This window comes from Hippopotamus amphibius, chromosome 14, assembly GCF_030028045.1.
Source record: "Hippopotamus amphibius kiboko isolate mHipAmp2 chromosome 14, mHipAmp2.hap2, whole genome shotgun sequence".
NCBI classification, from domain to species: domain Eukaryota; kingdom Metazoa; phylum Chordata; class Mammalia; order Artiodactyla; family Hippopotamidae; genus Hippopotamus; species Hippopotamus amphibius.
The window spans coordinates 21,072,678-21,099,930 of record NC_080199.1 but is presented as its reverse complement, the minus strand read 5'-3'; positions in this window follow the sequence as shown (position 1 = coordinate 21,099,930).

Here is a 27,253-nt window from a genome sequence, read left to right as displayed (position 1 = left end):
CTTGGAAGAAGAGACCCCTCCTGAAGCTGAGGTTCAGACCTCATTTGAAAAGGCATGATTGTAGCCCAGTGGATGGCGGAGAGGTTGGTTGCACTGCTGGGCCACAGGTGGTCCAGCTTTCCTAGAAAAGCAAGATATAATGCTTCAGCAGGCAAAAGAGCCACAGGAGAGTAGATGTGATGATCGCTGCAAAAGCCTGGGGTGAGGTGATGAAGGGGCCATGAGCCAAGGCATGCAGTTGCCTTGAGAAGCTGAAAAGGGCCAGAAAATGGATTCTCCCCTCAGAGCTTCTAGAAGAAACCAGCCCTGCCAACACCTTGATTTTATCCTAAAGAGCTTTATTTCGGCTTCTGAGCTTCAGAAATGTAAGATAATGTTTGAGAAAAAGAGAGACAGAGAGAGAGGGGAGACATAGGAGAATGCACAGAAGGACTCAGGATGCTGCTGCAGGAAAGAAGCCTGGAATGTTTATGTCAACACCAGGAGGGCTGCAAAAAGATGGTCACCTTGCCCTGGCTGGGGATACAAGGCACCTGAGGAACTTAGGTGCTTGGGGTACAGGGTTAGGCCGAGCCCCACTACATGACCTCCCAAACCCACAGCTCTGACTGTCCTTGCCGCAGGAGCAGGCAAAGAAAAACCACCCACACAGCAATCCTAAAAGTTACTTCCTCCTGCAATGTCCCTCTCACTCCCTCTACTGGCTAAATTTACATCATGTTCACTAAAGACAAAAAATGCTTACAGAGTTCAGTATGGACTCTCTGGACAGGTAGTGAAGGGTGCATTTGGAGCTGAGAGGTAATAAATTGATAACTGGAAGTTATCAGTTGATAACTGATATCCCCTGAAGTATCCGCTCTAGGAAAGGTATTGTAAGCCCTGGGTTACATTCTGGGGAAAACACTCTCATGAGGAAGCTGTATGGTCTAGCAGAAGGTGGGGAATAAAAACAGACAGCAAGAAATTATGCTCAGGGAAAATATGCCTAGAAACCCAGAGTCTCAGGTAGTTGGAGTAAAACACCTTTCATTTGTTTAATATTTATGAATTTTATAAAATGTGATGTATTATTTCATTCTGATCCTCATAATCATCCTGTGAGCTTAGTTGAGTCAGCACTATTATTACCAATTTATAAATGAGCAAAGTGTGGTCCAGAGTCATTAACAGACTAACCAAAGTCCCAAAGCTAGTAAACATCAGAGGATTTGATCTTAATTTCTGAGAAATGTGTATATAGCACTATAATACTTAATCTGGCTTTGATAGTGAAATTAGACTAGAGCTGTCCCAGGGTCCCATTACCCAGAAACATGTTGCAAATTACAAAGGAGTTTATCAGCAAACAATCAAGAGTGTACTCTACTAGTCTAGCCATCTTTGTAATTCACTGAGATAGCAGCTACTTCTCTTTGCTGCAATTGTTTTGGATAATCCTCATCTTTAAGCAAACCCACTACACACACACACACACACACACACACATCCCACAAACTTCCTGGGCACAAATATAATGCCTATCCTGGAAACTTATAAAGGACTAGCATCTTTAAATCTTATCAAAATTGAGAGGCTGGAAGCTGCAACTCTTTGCTGGGACCTGGGACCCTTTGCTACAATGCTGCAATGCTTGCACCTGGACACACTTCTCCTCCAGCAACAAAGTACAAAGAAATTGTATGGGACTAAAAATAACTGCATGCATGTGTAATTGGGGCAAATTCTGGACCCAAAAGATACAAAGAGAAAAAAAACCAACTGCCCCTTTTGAAGAGCCTGGAACAAAAACAAGATACTGCACATGTCCCCTGCATACAACACCACCTAAGGGGTGGGCAGAACGCCCAAGCTACCCCTCTGGCGAGAGCCCCTGGACACACCCCTACCCTCACCCCATATAAGAAACAAGCTTGCCCCCAACCTGCCCCCCAGGGAGCAAGTGAGCAAGGGAACCTGTTGTTTGCTTTCACTCCCCCCTGCTGCAGCAGGGGCCCCAATAAAGCCTTGCCTGGATTTCTAGTCAATTTGTATTGATTGGGGAAGGCCAAGATCCCTGATCTGTAACAAAATGACCCCAGGCTGTCTTTGTTTTTTGAGTTTTTAAAAAATTGTTTCAATGTGCATGCATCCTAAGAAAAATTAATAGATTACATAAAGGTAAAAGTCGACAACTCACAAATGTTGATTAGATTTGCTAGGTATTAATATGCCTGCTATTTTTCCTGACTCAATGAGTTCTTTCCTTGTTTAAATAGCTTTCAATGTCATACAGTTCATCTCAGACTCAATCCATATAGCCTTCAAACTTACTCACATCTTTAGTTCTACTGAGTACACCCTGCTCTAAGTACTTAAATTGTGTCTGAAGGTTGAACATATCACAATTAAGGCCAAAAAAGCCGCGAGTCTGTCGCTGCCTGAAATATCCAGATACGAAAAAGGAATACTCTATTTTGCTTGAATAACACAGATAACTTCCTCTACTTTCCAAATCACTTTAGGTATTTTATAAACTAACATCATCAACTGTGGGGTTGTTAATTTTTTTTAATCTTTCTTTGGGTATTTATGGTACAATTAAATTGTAACTGTTATGTCACTCACTGTCCAGTTTGGTGCTTTCCCTCTCTTTGGTTTCCTCCGTAGGCATTTCATTATGATTAAATACCACTACCAGAGTTAAGCAGGATGAAGGTAAGCCCGTGAAACTAAAAATTGCATCTTGAGAGACTGCGGCAAAAATTTCTGAAAGAAGCTGAAACCCTCGACTAATTTCTAATTAGAGTTGTGACTATCTAGTGGTCAACAGCAGAAATAATTTAAAATGTATAGTCTTCAGAATCTTTATATGAATGAATCCGATTATGATGAGGAAGAGAAAGGAATAAAGAGCGTATTTTTGTGTTGCTCCCCTTTCTTTCCTTCTACATAACTTCTTCCACATCTGCCTAAATCTCATACTTGAAGCAATGTACAAAATAGCAAAATTTAATATAAGACCTAAGTTTTCTAAATTATTTGAAATAAAATAACTTTTTTTTAAATTGGGGAATTTAAATACAGGAAGCATTTAATATGGGACTTTTTTGAAAGGATTTTTTTAAAAATAGGCGTTATGCTCTTTTTTCTGTCTTTCTTTTTTTCCATGCTGTTTTAACATTGGAAGAAGAATTTCCTGGTGTGTCTGTAAAGCTACAAATGTCATACTGGTGACGGCAGGGAGAGCCAGACAGTGTTCTATGGAATGAATGGTACAGGTTAGAAATGATGGAACGAAAGCAGCTTTGTCAGAGAATATTAGGTATATTAAAAAAGAAAGCATACATTTAATAGAACAAAGTTCATTACTACTGAGCCGGAGAAAATAACTCCACTTGTTCACTCTAAAAACAAAAGAAAAATTTGAAAATATAAAGTTCACAAGCGTAATCCTAGGACACAGGTGGATCTTTCCAAAGAAAGCTTTTCAATCATCATCTGCTCTCATGTCTGCAGATGCTTCTCCACCCAACCTGACAAGTAGGAGACTTTGCCCCACTCCTCCCTGCACAGCAACATAGATTTTCAGGCAAAGAAAATGTTGACATATTTGTTATCGCTGGATAATATCTCCTTTTTTTGCCATTTAAAAAATTTTGCAAATATTTAGCATTGCAAAATTTGATTTTGTTGAAGCAGTTAATATCTTCTCACCTTAAATGACGAAACATGTAGGATTTTACTTAACTTTTTTTTCTGTCTTCAGATAAACCCCCAATATTTGCAATTGACACAAAATGACAACAAATCGTACAGTCCTTCAGCTATTTATATTATATAGTTTTCTAAGGCATCTAGAATTTTAAAGCTGGTGTGTTTAGTACATGTGCTATGTCTGATGTGCACCACATCTTCAAACTAAAATTTGGTTTCAATCTTTTAAGTTATCTAGCCTTTAGAATTATCGTTAATTCTGAATAAATCAGTTCTGACCACTCTGGGCAAACGATACTTTTCAACTATCTGGTTTCATTAGCATTACTTAAGAAATTTTGGCAGACTTTTTAATGAGAAATCGTTAAGATTATAACTCCCATGCATAGGGATGTAACAATTTTTTTTTTAAAGTTAGCATTCTTTCCCAGCGGATAATGTAATTCTCACCTTCGTCTGTGTGTGCCTACTACTAAATATTTTAAAGTCTATAAATTTAAAATAATTACTTCAAAGTATATATACTGTGGGTCATTGTGAGAGATGCATTAGGAAACACATGGAGATTCAGATATGAATAGCTATGTTACCTTGGATCATGAAGAAAAATGCAATTTTTAAAGGCTTTTGCTTGTGCAACCCTATTCAGAAAAAAACATTTAGGTACAGTTTATATGCACAACATGCTTCACCCTTTCCTTGACTATTAAAACCACTAATTAACAGCTGTTCAATTACTTGAAATAGTCAAACTGTGCATGCTGTAGCTAAGGGCAGAATGCACAAGTAAAAGAAAGCTGGTAGTAAACCCATTGTTCTCTTTGGAAGGACAGTTGTTAAGCAGGCTTTTATGTCTTAATTCATTGTCACAGTGTGAGCTTGAATCTTACTAAGAAACTGTAAGTGCAAAACACTTGTTAAACACAAATATGTTTTCTTTATACCATCAAAAAATGTTGGTAAAGAACAAAACTCAATTACTAAAATAATATTTATTGACTGATTACCTATAAATTAATAAGTATTAGAGTACGATAACTTCTTTCCTCTTTCATTGTTAGCATCATTTTTAACAAAATTCTGCAGCAAAATATAAATTCATGTTGAATTTTAGATTATATACATGTATGAAATATTTGGAGGAAAATGGTTGAATTGGTTAAATAATCTTTTCATAGCTAATAGTTAATATTTATTTTCAAATTTAGTATGATTTGCTAAATACTTTTTCAAGGGTTATTATGTTTGTAGAAAGAGCATCATTTAATTATGTATGGCAGAAATGAACAATTAAGAGATGTTTATAACAGAATACATTTTGTTGATTTCAACTTTGTCACATAAAATATTTTCTCTGTCATTTTCTTGTAGTTTCTGAATTTCTTGGTATCATCCATGTTTGCTAGTTTGGAAATTAGGGTGAAATTAGGATGATATACACTTAAAGTATATTGGAAATTTGAAATTAGAAGCGTTTCAGAGGACAGTTAAATCCAGACTGTTTAAATAAAGTTTCTTTTTCACATTTGGCAAATAGATCACTTTGTCTCAAAGCCTTTAAATATACTTCTTTAACAGAATTTGGAATAATAAGAAAATAAAAATTGTGTAGTGTTTAAAAATGTAAAACGCATGTATTTTCATTTCTTGAAGCACAAAACATCAAAAGCAATTCTTAGGATAGAGGGCATGTTATTTCAAGAAACTTTTAAATTAAAAAATGTTTGACGGTCTTGCAACATCAAGGAAAAATAGTAATAAAATTAACAAAAAGATTTTCCCCCAAATCTGTAGTCAACTGTCACTGTTGTGCTATTACAGTTCTTACAAAATAAGGACAAAATGACTTTGGGATGTGTTTTTCTACATCTGGTATACCATATATTCTAATATACCTTCACACTATGCAATTAAGTTAAGAGGAACAAGAAAATGTTCTCCTTTCTTTTTCAGGTCTACTACTTAATTTTTCCTTATTTAACCAACATAGATTAGATTAGCATAAACAGAATCGTATGTATTCCCTGGCTCTCCTCTTCCTCTGGAGAATGTAAGATTTAAAGGAAATGAACATCAAGCTGCTTCTTTCTTCCAACTGCAGATATTCCACAGCAATTCAGGATAAAGATAAATCTACACATGGCTGCCTTGTTTTGAAAAGTTGAATTTAAACATCCATACACAGCTGGTGCAAGTGTAAACTGCTAAAACCAATGTGGAAAAATAATTTTACTTTGCTTGGTAAAGTTTAATATATGTATACTGTACGACCATTCCTGTGTACAATACTATACAGACTAGAGAAACTCCTCCTCCTGAGCCCTCGGAGGCATGTCCAAGTTCGTAGCTATACTGTTCACGATAGCAGAAAAACTCTAAATAATTTAAAAGCCCAATGACAGTGGATAAGTTAAACCACTCATGGCATACCGGAACATTTTATGAGACAGAAAATCAATAAACTACAGTTATGGGCATCAACAAGGAAGATTTTTTAGAAACAAGTATTAAGTGAAAAATTAAGTAACAGGAATTCAATATGATTCCTCCCACTGATTTCAATTTCAAAAACAAACTGAACACACACTGTTTAAGAATACAGCCAAATGTAGTAAAATTATAAAGAAAAATCAACGCAATGGTTAGCACCAAATTTAGGGGAGAAACTATTTCAAGCAATGAAGGAAAGGGGTGTGAGATAGGTTAATGTACACTCAAGTGACCTGAAAGGTGCCTGTAATGTTTTGTTTCTCAAGCTGGATAGTGGGTACACAAATGCTCAGGTTTTTTGTGGGATTTTTTTTTTGTTTTATTTTGTTTTTGTTTTTTATTACAGCTTTCGGGTTTTGAAATTTATATGTACTATAGTTCACAATAAAACAAAGAAAATAAGGAGGAAAGAAATTGAATTTAATCATATAAGTGGTTAGCAAATTTCTAGTAACTTTCTGATTGGTTTCAAAGTAACCTATTGACTAACTTTTTGTTTTCCCCTGACCAATAAACAAGCAAACGAACGCGCAAAGAAGTGTATGTGTTAAAGTGCAGAGTAAACCAGGTATCATTCCTGATGTGCATGGAACTAATTCTAAATTCATCAGAGCTACATTACAATACAGGTGAGAGTTTAAGGCAGTGATTCTCAACAAAATTGCCGTGGATCTCAGTCAAGCCAAGGAAGGAAGATGCAGAAGGTGGACAATACACATTAAGGATAAGTGTCAGAGTGGTGATGCGGAGAGTTTGAAAAAGTTGTCTCCCCAGTTGTGTTATTCCCTTAAAAGAACAAGATTCTCTTTTGCAGAACAAAATTCTCTTCCTCCACATCGCCTTCACCTCCACCAGTCTCCCACTCTCACACCCTAGGATAACTTTTACACATTTACACTTTTTTCTTTCAAATTGAAGAGCCCAGTCATCACAACTCATTCACACCTTGGACAATTTATTTATTGAGCACCTGCAATGTGCCGGGCACAAACTTTCCAAATAAAGCAGTGAACAAAACAAAAGCCCAAAGTTCAAAAAATTCAAAAACACCTAAATAAAGTAGAAGTCACTTACCTGATAGGATTAACACCAGGATTAGTCTGTTAATGGAAAAACCTATTTGTTTGTTTTAAATTTAAATCCCTAAGATTTATGCATATACTAGACATCCATGTTTCATCCACCAATCATTTCACATACAGTCTACTCTATTTCTTTGCCTATGAGCCCAGTGACTGAAACTCTACATCATCTTTCTTGCCTACACATAATGAATTGTGTACCATTTTCAGGTTCAGTTTCTTTCAAGCAAAACATGAATTCAAGACAGGATAAAAGTTACAGTTAAAGACAATTTAGCTGAGAGTAGACTTTTGCAGGTTTTATAATTTTTTCTCCCATCCTCAATCTCCCACATTTTAACAGTAGTTTTTATCATCTGTCTTTCATGGAGCAGTCTAAAACATTCAATTTAGTTTCTCTAGGAATAACTGTTTTCTTTTCAAACTTATCTCGTATCTCTTTATGAAATTTTTAATTGTTTACATCATTAAAATAACAACTGCAACTGACATAGTTTTCAGAACTGACATCTTTAATATTTTAACTCTCAGTTGATAAGCACATAACTCAGCTGCTGGAAGCAAAGATGAGCTGACTTACTTATCAGAGAGGAACCCACTAGCCTTAAACATTCAGTGTCTTTGGCATCAGTCACGAAAGAAATGGAGAAGTTCTGTTACCCCAGCATCAGTTAAGGGGAGGCTGGATGAGAGAACTTATACTATCAAATCAACCACGGCAACAATAACAAGGGATTGTGAGCAAGGGAGCTTGCATTCTGGAAAATACTGTGGAAAGAAGGCTCTTAAAGGGAAGATTTTAACCTATAAGATCAAATTGATATGTAGTTTGGGGGACTTAAATTCTGCCCTAAAACACAGTGGTTTTCAGTCTGTCAGTCACTTTACAGGTGCAAAATACCCAGGACATTCCTAACCTATCACTACCACTTACAGTGTAAAAAATATATAGGATAATAATAATAAAGAAAACACTGATTAAAATTAGGAAGAAGAATGCTGTGCTTCTGATGAGTCCCCAAAGAACAGTGGACGACTTAGATTAGATACTGATTGAAAACCTGTTTGCATCTCCCTATCAAAGACTGTACATAGCAGAGTGAAAACCCACATGGTCCTAGATCTCACTCTGCAAACTGAAATAATAGCTGATAGCTATCTAAGTTCTGAGTTTCCCAATATCTCTGTGGACTGTGAAAGACGTAGCATAAAAGGGCCTGAGTGACCCAGCATAAGCAGGAAGGGAAGGGCTCTGGGGTCCCCAGTGTGGGGACAAACACCACCTCCTAGTTATGAGATGAGCAGAGGCAGCAGCCTCCAAGGCAAGCTGCAAGCCAGAGCTGGAGGCGATGCACCTGCGCCCACCAGGACTGTGATGTCTCTGGAAATAAGTCACTTCGAAACTGGTTAAACAAAAACATAAACGTGCAAAAACAAAATAATAGAAACAAATACATTGTAATAAAATTGAAAAGTACATCTATAAAATTTAAAAAATAAAACAAGCCTGGTACCTGTACCACATCCACCGTCTCCACCTGTTCCCTTCCCCCCTGCTCCCACCTATAGGTGGTGAGGATCAGGGAGGGTCAGGGAGCCTAGAGGCCAAACCCCGCGGGGGCCTCACGGCCAAGGGCGCAAGGTGCAGCCCAGGTCAAGGAGGAGTGGGGCTGCGTCCACCTCGAGGTCCAGCGCGTCGCTCTAATGGACCTTGACTCACAAGTGAAGTCCACAACTGGGACCTGGGATTCTCACGACTGTATGGTTTGCAAGCCTTGCCTCTTGTTATCTGCAAGCCCAGCTCTTCCTGCCTGTCCCTGGGGACTGAAGGGGACCCTGTGGGTGTCAGAGCAGCGTGCTGGGCTGGACACTCACTCCACAGAGGCCACCGAATTTCCAGCAAGTTTGGACCAGGCGGCCTCTCCAACCCATCTCCACCCTCTCTCCCAGTTGAACTTTCTCTCATGGACCTGCTTTGGGTCATTGAATATTCTTCTAGATGCTCCTGAAGCATTTGAACCCAGATTTTTCTTAAAGCGCGTAGCTTCCTTTCACTATGCCTCCCCTTCTAGTCCTTTCCCAGCCACCTCGTGTCTACCATGCTCACATTCACACACCTCGCTTTGCAGGCTACCTCTCTCAGGGGTTTGTATAATTGTTTCCAAAGGTCACCTTACTTTTGCCTTTTTTTTTTTTCCACCCCCAGGAGTTTGCAGTGCAGTGGTAGTCATCATAGATATAAGAAGAGGCGCCACTTCTGGGCAGTACAAGCCTGCCTCTAGGCTCCTGACCAGCCTGACCTGGAGTTTCTGTTGCCTCCTGGGGCGGCTATGCACAGGCTGCCACCTGCCTGTTGAACTCCAGTTTAAGATGGAAACTTCTCCATCACATACCTGTCATCAGAAATGTGCAACAGAGTACCTTTATTTGACTGATACCGTGATTTCCTCCCCTGAACTTTTAAACCTGTTGATTGGCATAGAGTCCTATTTTTGTTTGAGATAAATTTTAAAATAATTGAGTTTTGAGAATTTCACAGCTTTCAGTGGAATAACTGGAGACATATTTGAGTTGAGGTAAAATCAAGGTTTGGGGAAAAAAAACAAGGTGTAGAATCACTGATCTGCACAGTCCAGGCATTGGGATTTCATAGTCTTGTTGTTTGGTTATGTTTTTAATTTGTATTTTAATTTAATTCATTTAATAGAAATAAACACCACTCCCTAAACATCACCATTATTGTCCTTTCAAAAAGGGCTTTTCAATCCCACCAGAATAAGAAGGCTGTAATCTCACAATGAAGTCTATAACACTGAATTTGCTTACCAAAAACTCACAGTTGTTATGTTCTCCAAAGCTGTTCAGAGTGCCCTTGATGTTTCTATTTTTGTAAACTGTAGAACAATAGTTAATCAAGCTTTGCCTATGAGCCTATATCCATATTTTTTATAAAATTCAGTGTAAGTAACATAAGTAAAACAAGTTATATGCAATTCCAAGCAAACTGATAGCTCCTCTACCCACTTCTGTTTAACACTAAATACTAACCAAAGAAAAAGGGGAGGTGGGGAGACTCTAACATAGGGTATCCAGGGTATTCAAAACTTTATTTTGCCCATTAAGGACATTAACCAAAAAATTTCCATTATCTTAACTTCAAAAAAACCAACAATTTGGTACCATATAGAAACATTTTTAAAGAAACGAAAAAACAAAAAGTCAGAATTTATGATGTTCTTCCATAAAGCTATACTGAGTGTCTGCCTCTCCTGCCTCCCCTTCCACCTCTGAGACAGCAAGACCAACCTCCTCTCTTCCTCTTCCTCCTCAGCCTACTCAACCTGAAGATGATGAGGATGGAGACTTTTTGATGATCCACTTCTGCTTAATGAATAGATCATCATGCTGTACAGTTAATAAACTTATCTGTTGTGCATGTGTGTGTGTCTGTGTCAAAATAAAAATTTAAAAAACAAACAAAAAAAGAGCAACACAAAACAATAAAACGGACATATTTATGAGTAAATGGCAATCCTTAATATGGAATGCATTTGCTATTATAGAAATAACTACATTGTCCTTATTTTCCTTTTTTCATCATAGGTTAGTGAACCTTGTATCATCTGTTGAGAGACCAGTGTGAGAGACAGTGCTGTAGACCACGTTACCTGTAATACAGTTGTCTTAGTCCTTTCAGGTTGCTCTATGAAAATACCATAGACTGGGTGGCTTAAACAATGTTTATTTCTCACAGTTCTGGAGGCTGAGAAGTCCAAGATCAAGGTACCAGCAGATTTGATATATGGTGAGAGCCCACCTCCTGGTACTTAGACAGCCATCTTCTTGCTGGATCCTCACGTGGAGGAAGGGTCTAGAGAGCTCTCTGGGGTCTCTTTTATAGGGGCACCAATCCCACTCATGAGGGCTCCACCCTTATGACCTAAACACCTCCCCAAACCCTCACCTTCTAATATCTTCATATTGGGGGTTAGGATTTCAGCACACGATTTTTGGGACAACACAAACATTCAGTCCATAACAATAGTTTAAGCACACACAGCCCCATACTTTCTGAGAACTCCCTCTTCATCCCTTGAACTGGAGGCATACTAGGTCTTACAAACTGACCTCGATTTTAGGAAATAGTACAAGGAATTACTCTTTCCTGTTTTATAAACCTAAGTCAATCTAGCTCCCTTTAAAACATCACATATTATGAACAATTCTGCTAAATGCTACAGTAATCAGCATTTTACACTGCATGCTTAGATTTAGGCTTCGTAAAAAGTGCGACGTAAATTAGAAACTTGATGCAAATAGTTGTATTAATATACAAGCAAATGCAAAAAGGTTAACTTGCATTCTAGTTGTCTTAACATTACGTACTATAAACAAATTAACATAAAACATCTAAGAGTACCTTTTATTCTGAAGTCTCCTCCATGTAGGGCCCAGGGCTTTTCTTTAAGTCTAGGTTCACTGATTAGAGTTTTATTTGATTAGATCATGTCCTTCATATATGAACTATATTTCAATGCATCTTCTGAGATTTCTAATACTGGTTTAATAAAAAAGAAAAAATTGTAAAACATTGGGAAATGATATGAGAATCTTTTAGATTTTTGGCTTATTTTCTTCATAAACTTGTATAGTTTTTCATGCTTATCTAAGCTAACAGCATTTTTTTTTCAAAAAAATATATATATTGTCTATAGGGAGTCTTTCTAAAGCATTCAACTTAGTTTTCCTAGAAACAACAATTTTCCCATCCAACTCTTATTTCATTAATTTATGTAACATTTAATGCACTTACATAATTACAACAACAACTAGCATAAATCGGTTTGGAAACAAACACAACCGATTTTTGGCAAGCCCCCAACTCTGACTAGTGGGAGCAGAAACCTAGAACTTACTGGAAGGAAGCCTACTAGCTCTAGTGAATAGTCTGTGGCCTTGGGTCAGTATGTTTTGCAGAAGAAAGAGAGAGCTTTGATTAAATATAAAAAACAAAGCATATGTTTGAGTTAACTATTTTCTCATTTAATTTCCATTAACTACTAGAAAAGCTAATCATGAATAGAATACTAACATTTTAGCATTGCCACATTATTCAATGACACAGAGAAAGTTATAATAATGATATTCTTTACAATTTTTTAAAACAAAATGGTATCTGGCATATCTTGGCTTTGAAAAAAAGAGACTATAATTCTGAGGCAGCAATATTAGCTCTACCCTGTTCCCTACTCAAATTTTCAAGCTGACCATAGACAAGCCATAATATAGACAAACATTGTCTCATCCATTTTGCCCTCCATATGTCCTTTTCCAAACATTCATTATCTATCCCACCAAAAAGCAGGGCAAATTCAGGAATTACATTTAACACTAGGAAAAACCTTTATTTTATTTTGATCCAGAAAGCCCATATATACACACATGTGCATATTTTGGGCATGCTTATTAAATTATAGGGTGATATTACCCTTTCACTATTTCTTTCAATCCCAAATGCCCTTTATTTCTGACATCCAAAATTCTCAAATTCCCTCAAAATTCTTGCACATCAAAACTTAGCTCTTCTCTATGGCAGTCCTTCAGATTCTGTTTTGCTAGGTTAATAGGTTAACAGTCAACAAGGTATACCAATGTGAATATATTAATGTGGTTAATAACATGAATATCTAACGTGTGCCTATGAGTTAGTGTGCCACCCTCTGAGAAAACATATGGATTTTAATTGAAACCTTATGGAGATAATCTCTCACACAAAAAGTGTGATGAATGGTAGAGATTTTAACAGGTGTTATGGAAGACTTAGGAACTGGGAGAGAATTTTCAGTGACTGTACTTAGCCCTCTTTAAAAATTAATACTATGGAAACCACCTAATCATACTAATCATTAGGGCTGACTCAATTCCTTGCACCAAAAACATACAACTATCTCTGCCAAACAAGGGCAAATTCAGAAGCTGCATCTAAAACTCAAAAACACATCTATTTTGTTTTGATCCAGAAAGTCACTGTGTGTGTGTGTGTGTGTGTGTGTGTGTGTATTTTTGCATACTTGTTAAAGTACAAGTTTCCAATGGAAAAGGAGCATGCTATATATAGTTTCTAGAGGAATACTGACCTCATTTTAGATCCAGCCAAGGGGGTTATTTCTAATAGAATAGCTGGAGCCATGCCCTTATTAACAGGCACCTAGTCAACTGTAACCCACGAGCCACTGGCACTATGTTTGCCCCAAAAGTTGGAGACAAAAATTGAAGAAACAAAACCCCCTAAATGTAAAGCTCTCCAGTCCTACACGGCTTTGCTGAATCTCCTCCTCCTACCCGTTCGTTCCCCCAAATTCCATAAATCAGGAGTAAAAAACCTTCCGTCTCAGACCATGTTAGTTTATAGCAAGTACAGTTAAATTTTTGTTATGTTGGAGATAAAGTCTAGGTTAATGGACAGTAGTACATATCTCATCCCATTATCCAATAATTCACAACCATTTCTGAAGCTTTCTGTTTTCTTCCTTTGGCTTTCAAGTTATATGAGCTGCACTTTTAATATAAGAAAAAGAATAATTCCACAGATTCTGAGTGAGACAATGACTCATATATAAGTTTATCATTGGCTCTTTAAAGTGGAATTATTTTTAAAATTCTCAATTGTTCAATTTTTTCATAAAATAATTTACTACAGCTCCTTGCACTATCAACCATGGTTTATTTTTTAAATATTTGTTATTTGTCCTTAACCATTAGAAAGTTATAATTTAACAAGCATGCCCAAAATATGCACATGTGTGTATATGCAGGCTTTCTGGATCAAAATAAAGTAAAGGTTTTTCCTAGTTTTAAATATAATTCCTGAATTTGCCCTGCTTTTTGGTGGGATGGTTTTGTGGTTTGTCTTCCATGAAAGGAATTAGGAGTCAGCCCTAATGATTAGGTGTCTACCAAAGTATGCCTCTGAACTATCTTCGTTTCTACAGTTTTGAAGCCTTAGAGAAAGATTATATGTTTCCTTCAGGGTAAGCCACTAAAGGGAATTATAAAATTGGCATTTTCTAAAGCCTCTTTCAAAATGTATTGACACTGAGGTTGATGGCCTGCATTACTAATGGTTTGTAAGCAAGATTTGCAAAGAGAGCTGACTATATACACAGTTCATTTTAGAAGACTATTTAAAGGCTTTGGGTTGGTAAAAGTGGTATATTTCTAAAAATACTTAATTAGAGAGTCTACCAATACAAAGAGGCAAGTTAAAGAGTTCCATTGATTCAGATTCCTGCATTTTATCAGGATTGGCCTGTCTCTGACTGTTTGATTGCATAAATAGATGAATCCTTGGAAAACCAGAGAATCTCAGCCAACAAGACAACAGGGTATATAATTATGCCAATTAACTGAGGAGTTGCCATTTTTCTGTACCCACCACGAGTAACTATATATATTTTTATTTGGTGCATGGGCTTAGTTGCTCTGTGGCATGTAGAATCTTCCCAGACCAGGGATCGAACCCATGTCCCTTGCATTAGTAGGTGGATTCTTAATGACTGCACCACCTAGGAAGTCCCCATGAGTAACAATAAATTAACACCTCCCAGAAAGAGGCTAGAATCTTAGAAATAGGAGAGTCTTTTTTATGCATGCACATACTCCATTAAAATAAATTGAATTTAAGATTTAACTTAAATAACATTTAGAATTTTTGTTCTCTGTTGTTGTTTTGTCCCACATGCCCTTATCTGTTCCCAATTTGGCAGAGGGAGGTTTTGGTGCAAAGGGTGGAAAGGACTGGAAAGGAAATGATGCTGAGTAAAACAAAATTGGAATTAAGAAAAAGAACCAAAATCTTTAGGTTGTGAAGAAACTAAGAAAAAAAAATCGATGATGTTCTTATAGACCTTTTATTCCAACCAAGAGAGGCACAATAGACATAATAAGAAAGTAAATTAAACTGAATATTTTATTTAAGATGATAAGTGCTAAAAAAAAAAGTAGAGCAAGGAAAATATTGGGGAGATTTTCAATTTTAAATGTATTCCACAAAGCAAAGGGAAAAAATACTTGGATCTAATTCTTGAGGTGGGCTAGTGGGGTTAGGAGACAGCTGTGGCAGAAGAGCCTTAAGAGATTTTTGAATGAGCCCTTGCTCTTAAATAAACAAGGAGAGAAATCAGCATTCCCTGCCCTTCTCCTGCTTTCCCTTCACCCATCCAGCAAAGGCTGGTAATTCTCTTAACCTCAATCCTCTGAACAAACAATACTGAAATGCTGCAGGCCTATCAGTGAAGATCCACTGTTTGTATACTTGTTTTTAAAACGTATAGACACATACAAAGAAACCCTGTATCCAGCATCTTCTCACTGGGAGGCATTGTGCAGGCTATTTTCCCATACAATACTGACACACATGTCCATTCTATGGATATTTCTCCTTGAAAACAAGCTCTCTGTGTTGTACATTTCTGTATCTTACTCAAGGATTATTTGTTGACTGAATAAATGAATTCATTCATTCATTCATTGTTGACATTGGATTTGGCCAAAACCAGGGTGGGAAATGTGTTCTTTCATGTACCAAGGGACACAATGTTAAGTTCCATTTAGAGCAAATGTATCAATTTAGAGGTAATTTTAAAGTTATTTTTCACTCCCATAAATCTTAAACCAGGGACAACAGACTTTGGAAGAAAATGTTTCTCCTCCCCTTTGTACTAACTGCATGGCTAGGTTCAAATGTATTACTTATCTTGCTTCATAAACACACAACCTATCCAGTTCTGCATGTCCTGCATGTGTGACTATCTGTGTGTGGGTATGCAGAAGAGTCTTTGTAGAGCTATTTTTAGATACTTTGAGAGTAAAATGGTTACCTTTATGGTGAAAAATTACTACGTATTCGATTATAATTTAATCTTATAAATGTTTTGAGAATCTGGCTTAATATGTAGAATAATATAATTCAGTATCTTTTCAACAATATAATGATTCTAGATGTTGGCAAATAATCTTATATTTTAACTTTATATTGCTGTTAATGATAATAGCTATTTATTATCTTTGTGTACTATTTATGACCTTCAACCATTTATATGTTATTTCATTTTATTCTTAACAATAACAGTAAAGTAGGTATTATTCATATTCTTATTTTAAAGATGAGGAAATTGAGGGGTAGAATGTTATCCATGATTATAAGCTAGTGAATAAAACAGTTGGGACTCCCCCAGACAAATCCTTGTTGCTCTGAATTCCATTCTTTAAACATTGATATACATTGTTCCTATTTTAATAAATAGCCATGGAAATGTCAGATGTTTTATGGACCACCAGAAAGGGTTTTGAGATGCCTTTTAAGACTTTAGGAGAAGCTGAAAGGGATTACTTAATCTATATTACTGAATCTCAACTTTCTATTGGCTAGAACTGACCCTACAAGGATAATTCTTGACTTTTGTTTTTTCTAGCCGCCAGAACAATGGCAACTCTGCTCTTTATTGGATGTCTGTGGGAACTAAAGAAAATGGGATTTTGTTTTTAAAAAAAGGGTCATTTCTCTTATTTCTTATAAAGATTTCCTGAAGGAGGATTTGATGCTTTGGAAAGGTTCAGATTTAAATTCTTTAATTTTTCTTCAATATATTCGTGTTGACTAATTCCTAATGACTAGCAATGCCATATAAAATGAGCAATACTGTTCTACCTACACAGTTTTAGGGAACACAAACATAGGCTGTTCTTCAGGAGTCAAAACAAAAATGAAAACTACATGGAGGGTTTTAAACCTCTAAATCTAGTTTAGTTGATATTGTTTGAATGTACTCTAAAATATATCAAATGTGATAGCACATCTATGAAGTACTGCAAAAATGCAGCAGTTAATCTTGCCTAAGAAGATTAAAAGAAGCTAGAGAGGGTCCTACCTTCAGGATCAGGGGAAGGGGCAGTGCACACAGAGGAAAGAGCTGTAGATGGTGGCCCTTGGTGGTCTGTCTTAGAATCCACCCACACTTAGTTTCTTATTGCTCTTCAGTCTAACCTTTACTTATGTGTTCTCTCCTGTTTGATTCAGGACCACCAGTGGTTAGTACACTCTCCAAAAAGGAAATATTTAAAACTCCCATTTGGAACAGAATTTTGTCGCCATTTCAGATTTACCAAGCAGTGTTATTATTGCTGTTGCTTTACAGTGACTTTTTCATTGCTATAGTCCTCACCTGCTTTCCACAGTTCCACAGGGAACTGCAGGCTTTGGGGGAAAAGCGGGGAAGTCTATTCTAATCCTAATACAGCCAATATCTCAGAGATATGGCAAGTTCGGTTCCAGACTACTGCAATAAAGAGAACACTGCAATAAAGTGAGTTACACACAAATTTTTTGGTTTCCCAGTGCATATAAAAGTTATGTCTACACTATACTATAGTCTACTAAGTGTGCAATAGTATTGTCTAAAAAAATTAACGTACGAACCTTAATTAAAAATGCTTTTTGCTAAAAAGTACTAATGATTATCTGAGCTTTCACTGAGTCATAATCTTTTTTGCAATACTAACATCAAGGATCTGTGACCACTATAAAAAATATAATAATAATGACAAATTTTGAAATATTGCGAGAATTACCAAAATGTGACATAGAGACATCAACCGAGCAAATGTTAGAAAAATGGCACCAATTTAGACTTGCTCATTGAATGGTTGCCACAAATCTTTAATTTGTAAAAAACAAAACAAAACACACAGTATTTGTGAAGGGCAACAAAGAGAAGAACAATGAAAGGGGGTCTGCCTATATCTTGTATCTTCATTTCCCATGTCCCCAGTTTGGTGAGCTAGATATCATATTCCCAGATACTGATTACTGATCATTTGACTGTTCTCATGTAGGCAAACCCACATGTGGATTTGTTATCAGTATCAAACTATTCGTATCAGCTTCCCAAATTAGAGAATGCAATCACTTACTTTCGCAAACACAGACAAGTGAATGAGTGGTTATATTAATATTATATTCAGTTGATTAATAATCAAAATACAATCTGCTATAATCTATTACAGTTCTTTCAGAGTTCCAGTCAAAAGTTGTTCTGTTAGAAAAACCCATTTCTGTCCCACATCTACTTTAGTTTTATGTCAGGGATGTGTGATACAGTATGTAGTTCCCATGAAATTGGATGTATCAACCTATATCTAGCTCACTGCTGAACTTCCCCATGTGTTCACTTCTCAAGAATTAATTTTGATATTAGAGAATGATATCAAATGATATCTAATGACTCATGGACAGTGGAAGAAGGCAGTGCCCAAAGCGATTTAAGACAGAGAACTTTCATCCGGGGGTCACGGATGCTTTAGGAATCATTGAACCATCCCAAACAAAAGCTATCTTCCCAAGATCCATTCATAATACCAGCAGCTGATACAGTGCTTCTCCTGTTTCTGTTTCTCTGATTCTGAATCAGCAGTTTAACCATGATCAGCCTTTCCTCTTCTTATCAGTTTGCCTTCCTGCCATTTTGATTACACCCCCACGCCATAGCCATTATCAAAATGTTATCCCTGAGTCCCAACTCACGTCTGATTTCATAGCTCAAAAGCTTAATAATCTTGTCAGATTCTAGTATCCGTATCTCTGCTCTTGCTTAATTCTGGTCTCCTCCATTCTCTAGCCTCCCACTGGTTCCTACAGACTTCAGCTAAGCCCCTGTGTATAACACTACATACGTATAACTAAAACCCAAAAAATGTTCATCTCCCTTTTCAGACAGAACTACAAGATTTATCCATTAAAGATGTCTCTAAGGATACATTCATAAAATGGGAATTACATTCCTGATTCTGCAGATAGGACTTTCATATTCCTTGATTAATTCAGCAAATAATTTTTGAGCACATACTCTGTGGCAATTATTTTAGATGAACATACATTAGACTTCAAAATAGCTCTTTTTTTTTTTTTTCCAATAGAAAGCACTAATCTTGAACACTGGATTTTGAAATAACCAGTTCATATAGCTAATGTGAGATGTGAATATACACAATGCCTACTAGAACAGCCAGCTCACTTAGATAATGTAAGATGTTAGTCATCTCTTAAGCATTTAATATTGAAAAACAGAATTCTCTTGGCTAATGTTAGGTATTAGTCTTTTCTTGAGTATTTGATATCATCTGGCTACTGTTAGGCATTAGCTGTTTCTTAAATATTACCTGTGACTGATTTATCTGTCCTGTCCATGACTCTTTAGTTGCAACTAGCTCATCCACGCATGATCATTTAGAGAACACACAAGAGCCAGCAACAGACAGTATGCAGGTATTTAACCACACTGTCCTACGTGTGTCGTTAATCCCTGCTCTTCTGTTTGCCTTGGGTTTTTACACTGATTCCTTCCTCTCTGTTGTTGTTATTGCTGTCTATATTGTTTTGAAATTGAAAGATAATATACAGAAAAAGAGCAGAAAATACATTAATCGTAAGTGTGTAACAATGACTGTTTTTACACCCATGTAACTACCCCTGAGCTCAAAAACAGAGAACATTTCCAGCACCCACTTCCTAGGCTAATTTCCACACTCCATTCCCATTCTCTAAGCTCTGCCTTATCCTTATTTTGCTATCCTTTGTGGACTTTTATGGCTCATAAACTTCAGCTTCCCTTCCTATCTTAACTTGGCTTTAAACATTCTCTTAGGTTAATTTTACTTGCAGCTCCCTGTAACAGCTACCATGACCTCCTAGCTAGAGAAGGAAAACAAACAATATGCTCTAAACATTTTGCAAGCAAATTTAACACTGGGCATATCTAAGTATGTATGGCCGAATCTAATATCATTCACTTTTAAATATATTCCCACATAACTTGGGGAAATTCCTATAAGCAAATGTGCCAGATACAGCTGGGCTTCCGACCACCACAATGCCATCATGCACGTATTCTCAGAAAACAAAGAAAATCATTCAGATTCTCAAGACAGTTTCTGATGCTCAGGTGGGTACTGATTTTGGACAGTTGTGGTGTAGAATCCCGACTCATTCCCCATAAAGTTTTTAATTGGCCCTCACACTTTTATCATTTCAGACATAGACATGTCAGCTTTTATTCCAATTCAGTTTGGGTTTTAGGTGGTCAAAACTTTGTAATATACTGTACCTACTTGTTTAGAATATCGGTATGTGAAAAATAAGCTAACATACTGAAATTTACTGCCTGCATTTGGAAAAAGACTTAATTAACTAATTAACTGGCATTTAAGGGAGCAAGAGTACATTGGTTTGTAGGATTTTCCAAAAATATTTCCACTTTGTTGAAAGTCTCATGTAAATAATACTTCTGTGTTTTTATAATTGTATCAGTTTAATTATTCATTAGGCACTCATAGAACTATAGCAATTGAACCATCACAAATCTTCAATCTGAACACATTGTCATCCAACTTTTAAAGTGACTTCAGAAAAGAAATTTTTATTTGCAGTTATAATTCATGTAACCAAATACAATTTACATAAAATAAAAATAAATTTTTATCACCTTGACATATATAGAAAGTATTAGGCCTGAATGTTAAGGCGAATATATAAGTACTCAAGTGAAGTTTTGTAAAATAATATAACAATTATGAAATGTGTTATTTTAACCAATCTTAAAGAGGTAATTATGTAATCAATATCTTGTTTCTGTAACTATTCACTAGCAAAATAGACCTAGAAAATAGGCTGAATCAACTCGTTTCCTCTTACAAATTGAAGTTAAAGCCTATGTTTAAAACCAAAACCATAAAAGAAAACTAAGATGCTCTGAGGAAATTAAATAAAATTGATTGAAAGCATTAGTATTTGGTAATCACTCCTACTTGAGTGTCCTACTTGAGTGTCTTCTTGTTGTGTCTTTTATTATTTTAAAAATTTTATAGGTGACCCAGATGATCTCTATATACCCCTTTCTCACAGATAAGTGATTGAGAAAAAAAAATTCAACTTAAATCTAAACGTTTCCGCTACAGAGAATTTTTTCAAATACAATGTGATCCACGTTTGGAATGATTTTCCATTGTTAAGCGGATTTACTAGTTGAATTAAACTGCAGCCCCAGATAGCACTCTACATATTTCAATGTGCCTCCTAAACCAAGTTTGCTACAGTTAATGTACATAAGTTTTTCAAAATTGTTTCTGAAAGTTTGTCTCTTTTTTAAACTTCTATGCCCATAAATCTTTGCTGAAGTATCTGAAATATCCTGGGTCAGTTTCTTATGGTTTCTTTGTGTGAATTAATAACGCACATATGCAGAATGGATGGACACTGGCAAAGCACCTATCAAGATGAAACAGCCAAAGGCACTGATCAGTCAGTGACGTACTAAGTACTTAAAGCAAAAACTAAGTACCAGGGCTTGTGGATCCTGACTTAGCATAAGCATGACTTGGAAATTTTTTTAAAAAATGATGTTCAGGTTCCACTTCTGACCAACTAAATTAGAATATCTGCAAAGTAAGGGCCAGACGTTTGCATGTTTCAAAGGCTCCTTGGGTGATTGTAAAGTACAGCCAGGTTGAGAACCTGGCTTAAGAAGAAGAAATTTAAAATAAGCTACTTCTAATTTTGATGGTAAAAACAAATGAAACACAAATGAAACACTTTACAGTAATGTAGTATACCACCTTTAAATGTTTAATTAGAAATGTATTAAATTTGTTTTCTAAACAAATTTTGCCAGTGTCCATCCATTCTGCATATATGCATACAATTTTATATATATTGATAAACAACGATGCATACTGAATTTCTTTCAGGGTAGAGACTGTCTATTGTGACAAATAGTACCTAGTATGTCTCGTTTTCTTAATTAAATAATCGTCAATTACCCCCATCTGGCTCTACAGAATACCATAGCGACAATTTCAAAGATACAAAAAAAAAAAAAAAAAAAAGGAAAGCACTTTCTTCTAATTGCTTCTTTATTCAAAACCACAGATTTATTCATCTTTCCTTCTATAATTTATATTTTCTTAATTTCAAAACCATAAATGAGATCATCAGGGTAGATGAGCACGGCCTTTGTGTTCACTATAAATTTATTGTCATTAATAGCACCTTGGAATGTTATTTGTAGCAAATAATCCACATATTCATGTCATGCATGCACATACAAAATGTAGCTGTTCAAAACTCTTAACTAAGGGAATAAAATAACTCAACATTAGTGCAATTATTTTATTAAACATTGGCAGGAATAAATAAATAAAAGCTGAAGACTTCAATCTTTTGGCTTATTCGTGAAACATTCACGGTAATCCATAATATTCTGTAATTCTTAAACTTTTGCAAAGCACAGGTTCCTATTCCTTGTTATAACTTCCACCGGTGCCAGAAGAATAGCAGGCACTTGATGATTGTTAATTTTCTATTGAACTATTATAAAAATCCTAAATATAAAACATAATTCAAACGGTAAGACTAGATTATGCATTTTCAGACATTTACAAATACATATTGTAGAAAATCCAAAATTCCATCACTGAATTTGTCTCATTGATCGCTGTTTGCTACATTACAAATAAGAGTTCAAAATGTACTGGATTTATAACCAGTTAATTTTCCAAAGTCAAAGTGTTGTTTAAATTTATTCCCCTTTCCCATAAAATCCAAACACTGTGAGAAAATAATAAATTACTATAGGAATCTATGTTAACAATGCCAAATGACCAAAATATGAAATATACTTAATTGCAATAATCAACTTGTAGGCTATCTCCAAGTTAGTATTCAAACTATATATAGATACAGTTTTAAAATAACACTGACGGTTGTATTCGTCTTATATTCCTGCATTAAGTTTTCAAATCTATAACGTGAATGTGATTATTGCTTCATTAGCTTCTTAAAACCCATAATGATGTTACAAAGAAGATTTTAACCAAATTTATCTTCCAAAATTTCAATACAGTTAAGTCCATCGATACTAACATTGTCTAAAATTCTGAATGCTACAAATAAGGTCAGAACTTTTTACACATTCTTAATTCAGTCTGGGTGAAAAGTGAAAAATACAGATATTTCTCTAGTACTTGTTATATATAAACAGTCAGTTATATGCACCTGTTTTGATATTGAACTGAGCTTTTCATTTCATCCGAAATGTTCTGGATTGTGTAAAACAGTATTGTGTGTTTTAGCTAAATTGAGAAGGCTGTGAATCTACTTCGGCATTTCAGATAGCTTTATTTTTACATTCCTTGGTTGCAGAAAGCATTTTTTAGCAGTTTAGATATCTTCCTGATCTTCAAAATCATAACCACAAAATCTTTAGTTATAACCATACCTAGCTGTGGCCCGTGAAATTGAGGAGGATGAGTTTCTAGTTAGTTAGTAGTGACTTCAAAAATATATATATAAAGTTGGCCAATCTTTAAACTCATTGGGATGGGCAAGTTTTCAATTATTCTAATTATACTTACAATAATTTATTAATTCTGAAAGGAAGTGTGAGTGAACCCCTTAAAAATAAAATGTAATCTACTAATTGTGAAACTTTCTGGGATTTCCAAGTAAGTAGGCTTAAATGAATTTACATATTCCAAAATCCTGATTACGGTAAAAAATGTATACATTAACAATTAAATCTTCTATGTAGTCACAGAAAACAGTTGATTACGTTAGATTTCCGCAGAAATACTGTTAGATGTCTAAAAACAGCTTTTCCAAACTAGGAGCACTGCAGTGTTGAGTTTAATTGGAAATAAACTATGAGATAAATACGTCTCTCCTGCTAAGAAACCTGTATATAGGTGGGATTTCCCATGATTCAGAGAGTGTGATGAACACTTACTCACAGCACACCTCCTCCTAGCCATTCTACTTTACAGCAGAAGATAAAGTTTTAAAGCAAAAGGAATTTGACCTGTCAATGCTGGCCAAAAGTAATGTTAGCTAGACTTTTAATAAAATTAGCAACCAGTTTTCCCCTTTGAAAGACTCATAAATGACTTATAAAAACATTAAATATTGTAAAATTTCAGATTTGGCCACCTATTTTGATTTGCAAAGCAGAAATATCTAGAAAATAGAGTCTTAATATAAAAGAGGAGCAAAAACAACTTTTTATATCATCACTAACTTGGCAGTTGAATTTAAGCAAAGCATGATAAAACGAGTCAGAAAGACAGTAAATAGCAAAATCAAGATGTGAACGTCGAAAATTTTCACATTTGTACATTTCAGAGGTCTTCTGGTAATATTTTTTTTTTTTTTAAACAAGTTGACTTGTAAAATCATGAAAGAGTGGCATGTGCTTTCCAATAAATACTGTATTATTTAAAACCAATTTAAAATTACTGTATTCGTAGTAAGTGCTATGAATCCTCACTTCTTTTAACAATTGTGTTTCCGAGAATTCTGGAATTTCCTAAACCACAACATGAAGAAGGAGGTGCACTCCTGAGTGGGCTCTTTTTCTCAGCTTTGCTTTGTGGTTGTTTATGCGGTTCTTTCCGAGATCTACTATTTCTACAGGAGCGCCAAGAGTTCTTATTAAATGCAGCGGGGTATGGGAGGAAGGTCACGTACTGCAGCTGTGAAACCTCTGCTCAGGCATGCGTTTTGGTTCACCCACGGCCGGGTTAAGGAAACACATCTCAGCGATTTGTGCATCCGTAAGTCTCGGGTGCAAGGCATCTACCTCTGTGTCTAAAGCGATCTTTGCACTGAGTAATCCCGTCTCGACGTGAGAGTAAGTCACTGGGTTTTACTTATCTTTGGTACACGGTGGCACGGAGCAGGCCCCTAATGACCACCGAGACCCGTCTCGGGCAAGAAAAGTCATAAACAGTCATCACACCGCGTATACGTCGAGCGCCAGCGGGAGCAGAGCCCCCAGGAAGCCACAGGAAGCGTGCGCTTCCAGGAGGGAGCGTGGAGCGCGGAGGTCTGCATGCGCGCGGAGCTTGTTAACGGAGGGCGTGCCGGAGGCGTGGCGCGAGGTGTCCGGGCGAGGCGCTCCGAGAGGCGGGCGGCGGCGGCGGCGGCGGGAGGGCGGCGGGGGTGCGCGGACGGGGGAAGGCAGCGCGGCGCCGTGAGCGGCTCCCGGCTCCCGCTCTCCCGGCCGCCGAGCCCGAGCCGCCGTGGGCGGGGCCTGCGGTGATTGGCGGGCGGGCGGGGAGGTCGGAAGTACTTTGTTTTTTATGCTAATGAGGGAGTGGGGCTTGTCCGTATTTACGTTGAGGCGGGAGCCGCCGCCCTTCATTCACCCACATGGTCCTTCGAGGTGCCGCCGCCGCTGCCGGACCTGCGCCTTCGCGCCACTTCGCGCCCTCGGGCGAGGCCGAGGGGGTGGGGACGACCCCCGCCGCGCCGCCGCGGCTCGCGCCCCTTGCGAAGCCCCCTCGGCGGGGCGGGCCGGCCGGCTGGCCGCACCCCCGGCCTGGGGCCTCCGGTCGTAGTAAAGCGGAGGCGGGTGGGGAGGCGGGAGCGAGAGCCCGCGGCGGGCGAGGCGAAGATGGTGGCGGCTACTCCTCCTGGTGAGTCTGCCCGCCCCTCCGCCGAGTGAGTGAAACCTGTTGTGTGCGGCCCGGGTCCCGAGGGCGGCGGGCTGGCGGGTGGGGCGGAATGGCCCGGGGCAGCGTGGCGGCCGCGGCGTGGCCGGGGACTGGGGCGGGTCTCGGGCCGTTGGCCGCCCCGGCGTGTGGCAGCGGCGACTCGCTGCCTCCCCGCTCGCACGCGGGCTGGCGGAGGGGCAGGGCCCAGCCGCGGACGGGAGGGTGGGAGGGGGCGGCGTGCGCGCGGCGGCCGCGCCCGGGACCCGCGCGGACCCTGCCTGGGCCGGCCGGCCGGGCGAACGGGTGGGCGAGCGGCGCACACAATGGCCCCTCGGGGTAGGCACGCGCGAGGCCTGCGCCCCCTCCAGGGCTCCGGGCGCACGCGGGGCGCGGGGTCCCCGCGCAGGGAAAGTTTCTCTCGGGGGCGAGAGTTAAAGCGCTTCCAGAACAAAGCGGCGGCGGCGGCAGCTGCACATGGGGCAGGCCGCGGGCCGGGAGGGGGCGCGCCCACGAGGTACCTGCGCGCCGGCGGGCGGCGCGGCGTGGCCGGGAGCCCGCGGGCCCCCAAACTTTGTGCGCGCGCGGGTGGGCGTAGGGCGCGGGTGCGGGGGACGGCGCGGCCTGGACGCCACCCCCACTCCGGGTGGGCTTTGTTAACCCGCGTGGGCAGCCCCCGGGCGAGGCTCGCAACTTCCCGGGCCGTGGCGGACGGAGCAGGCCCGGGCCGGCCTTGGCGGCGGTGTGAAACCGTCTTCGGTGGCCCGCTGGCTGAGAGCGCGGCGCGGGAGGGCCAGCCCGGCTCGGCGGGAGCGGCGGCCGCGCCGCCATGTTCCTGCGGGGCGGGCTGCGCGGGAGTGAGGGCGGGGGACATGGCGGCGACTGCGCGCCGCCGCCGATTGTTCCCGGCTTAGGCCTCGGGCCGCGTGCGGCGGGCACCGCAGTCGCGGAGCCCCCGCCCCTCTGGGCCTGGCAAGGGGGGGGGGCTGGGGGACACAAAGGAGGGGCGGCGCGCCCGCGTCCCCGCCGCGCTCGGGCCTCGGCGCCGCCGGTCGCCGCGCGGCTGCCGCCGGGAAACGGGGTGGGGGGGTGGGGGTGCCGTGTCCGGCAGGCCGCGACTCTGACCCACCGCCCCCTGGCGGCCGCGCCGGGGATCGCAGAGCCGCGCGCCCCCTTGTGCGACATGTGCTGCCGGCCCGGGCTCCATGAGCGTGGCGGACACTTTGCAGTCCCGGGTTCTCCTGCCGCTTTTTCTATTCCTAAACGGGACCAAAGCGGACGGGAACTGGAGAAAGCAGGCTTGTTTCTGCGGTATCGCCAAGAGGAAAAATTAGCATAGTGCTATCTCGACCACATCAGTTGGGGAAACAACTCTTTATCCCGGCTTGCAGCCACGAGGTCTTGATTGGGGGAGGGGTGGTGAAGAATAGTCCCTTTGCTGCTTGCTT